Below are 3,569 nucleotides of genomic sequence, written 5' to 3' on the forward strand. Positions count from 1 at the left end.
AGTGGACTTCAAGGATGCCGAATGTGTGGACATGCAAAAAAAGGACGACACACAAAAGAACTTGTAACCTACTGAGGATTAGAACTACTAGATTAACTTCAGCTTAAACACACATAAATACACTCTGCTGTCTAATCAAATGGGTGACAAACAACTCAGTCAGGCATAACTCTGAAGCAAACCTAGCACTTAGACACTGTACACCCAGAATATGTGGAGAGTGCCTGATTCAATTCATAAGTCATCTACGACTTTTTATTGTTTAAACAGGAAAGACAGTATGAATCAGACATGCATCGACAGCAGCCAGAGGGCAAGCTCAGCGTGCAGCTTGTCTCTGCAGCTCGGCTGCTGTGCCTGTCTTCTTACAATATTCATGTTTCCAGAGGCAGCCATTAGCAGGAATCCCAATCTTTGCTCAGCTAAGGTTCAGCCAGTTCTTCATATCACCATCCAGATGTGTTGGTTGCAGAGAGGGAAGCCGGCGCGGCAGTGGAAGGTTCTTTGATTTATGTGATGTGACTCGTGCTGATAACACCAGAGCCCCAGAGCAGACACATTTAGTGGGAAACTGTCAGCTCAGTGTTGAGGATTTCTCTGTTCAACTGGTGTTTGAAAAAAACAAAACAGAAAAAACATTACGTAGTAGCTCTTAAAGCTAATTATTTCCAAACTGTGTGTCATCAGGTATACTTAAATCAGTGTGGAAGCATTTCTTTGACCAAAGTGTCTTCAGGAAATCATAATGAAGCAGCCTAATTGGCTCAGTTTTTCAGCATCTTTAAGCCATGCTTTTCACATAAAGACCCACTGAAATCCTATTCATTTCAGCACTGATGCAGTTCTGGACAAGAAAGAAATTAATTGAGCTATTAATCCACATGTCAGCCATTGTAATGAACAAAAGTGTAGCTGATCAAACAGACAATGATTAAGAGGTTGTTTGAGGTGCAGCAACAATCACAGTCCTTGCAAATCCAAATAGAGAGCAAGACTTGTCTTGTTTGGATCCAGATATAAGACTACGTGAATTTGATATGTTTATGCATGCAAACAGTCCGAACTGACATGGTTTGGCCCACACGCTCATACAAACATTGTCCCTTTGTTGTGTGCTGTCATCGATTATGAGCTCAGTAAATCTTTGTGCTGCTTCCAGAGGTAATAAGAAAGCTTCCTGTGTGGCAGAAGACCTGACTACATGATTTAGGAGCTGAGGTTGGTGATCGGAATCATTCTCTTAATGACGTTTCCGGATTGGAACCACAAACTATGACGTGGAATTGCAAACCCTTTATAGTCCTGGCCGCAGACGCTGGTGTTCTGCGTTAAAATGTATCAGTTGGACCAGTCTAGATAAACCAAACCTACCCACAGTGCTTCATGTGATCCCTTTTCAAACACCCGCATCTCCTGAGATAAAGGCTGCAGCAGCAGCCATGTGCATTGAATTTAGACAATTCCTGAGGGTATCCTGCTCTTATCAGGGGCCAGATAAGCTCATTTCACAGGGCTTCACCTCTACTGGGCTACCAAACAGACCCCCACACCCTGACAGGAGCTGACCTTGCCTGTTTTTTCTGCTCTGCAGCAGAATGAGAAGCTGACAGGCTTAATATGCTGTCGACTGGATATTTCTAGATGCAACATTTGTTGCCAAATCAAAATGTGGCCTCAAGAGCTGTGAAACAAACAAGAGAACCTTGGCATTCCTGATGGGGAGTATAAACTAAGCAGACTGTGCCTACAGTCCAGCATCTGGAAGAAAGATCTTTGCTTTGATGATGCATGTACAGCCAGTGACAGTACAATAAGAAAACATCACCTAGACAACCACAGGTCTTTTATCTTTATTTTTTGTTAGAGAATTATCAGGCTAAGTTGGGTTCAGAGGCAGCAATTCCTGGTCCAGAAAGTAAAAGTCCTGTTCAGCAGGTGTTCTGACAAGTCACCAAACGAGCTGAATTTAATGAGCAGAGTTTATTTGCCAGGTAAACAAGCCTTATAGTGAAAACACCTGTTCTAAATGTACAGGTAGATCCAAAAACATGGCAGGACTTTTACTTTCTGGACCAGGAATTGCCACCTCTGCGGAGGGGTGACTGTCTTGATCTTTGGAGGCCTAATAAGGGAGAAAACAACTAAATCCAAAAGTTCAGATGCTCATGCTGGCTTCAGGTTTGAGCATCCTTCTTCCCATCGCTTTTCTTTTCTAAATATCAATTCTCCTGAAGAACTGGACTCCATCTGGGCCCTGCAGGCAACTCAGGCAGACAGATCTCGAGCCAGACGCTGGCAGTACAACAGTGCAGTCATAACTGGCTTTTATCCATCTCTCAAGCATAAATCTTACCTTGGCGGAGCTTTTTCTATTCCTCGTTTTCTTTTGCTACTGTTTACACAAGGCATGTTTCAGTTTCTTCTTCTCTTAAGGCTTTTGCTGCGACTGTGATGCTGTATATCCAGCAGGTCTGTTTTAACATGTGTTGGAGGCTTCTGATTTTCCAGCATGGCTGGTAGAGCTCCAGATCTGAGGTGACAAAGACCCTGTGAATGTCTGACTCACAGACAACTGTCAGCCTTCAATGGGCTGGATTAAGACGGAGCATAGAACCGAGCACACCTTGACATGTTGACATGTTCTACTAAGTGCATTTCAAGGTGGATTTAGGCTGTTTGCTCCATTGTGGAGCACAAGAAGGGACACAATTGCTAAATGGGGCTGACTAGTCTTGAGACGACGGGTGAACTTTGGTGAAGGACTGACACAGACTTTATTCTCAGGGTGAGAGAGGCTGCTGTGGATCTCGAGGAGGTTCAGGGGTTTCGGAGAGCTCTGTCCTTAACCAAACAAACACAGTGGAATTTCTGCATTGTTGGTTGAGTGACAGGGCTGAATAGCAGAGCTGCCTGTCAGCAGAGACAACTCTGGGTCAAAGTGTGTCCATCCTTTCTTATACAGCTAAATGTAAAGAAAGAAAAAAACTGAGCGTTGCATATTACAATAAAAAGAGTTAAAGAAAACACATTTAATGTTTACAGAAACCACTGAGTCATGTAAGTAGAAAACTCAAGACTCAGTCAGCGGGTAATATTTCTTTAATGGTGACATTGTATCGCAAAGTGTTATTACTTTACATATAAATTATGTATCACAAAGCTTTAAGGGAAAATTACACTTCTCTATTTACATGTACTAAAGTTTGTGGCCAGGTGACATCAGGCCTGCACTCCCCAGTTTTGGGTTTTAGTGCAGGTCATCATTAGCTGGCCGACCTGAAAGTTGAACCCTGACATCCCCCACTGAGGAGCACAGCTGAGGCGAACAGGTCAAATCTCTGGACTGGAGTGAATGATCACCAACAAACAGGAATCCTTCGAGTTAGGCGCATTTTCCGCAGAAATAAACCAAAGATTTCACGTTTGCATGTGAATGGCTGTCCTGCCCGTCAAATACCAGAGCGCATGAGACGCAGCAGAGGGGAAGTGGATGGTAAAAAGCAAACAGACATAACAGTTCCACTGATGGTGTCAATGACTTCCTTCATGCTGCCTTGGGCCCACCCTGG

Source organism: Telmatherina bonti (assembly GCF_933228915.1).
Source record: "Telmatherina bonti genome assembly, chromosome: 13".
In the NCBI taxonomy this organism is placed as follows: Eukaryota; Metazoa; Chordata; class Actinopteri; order Atheriniformes; family Telmatherinidae; genus Telmatherina; species Telmatherina bonti.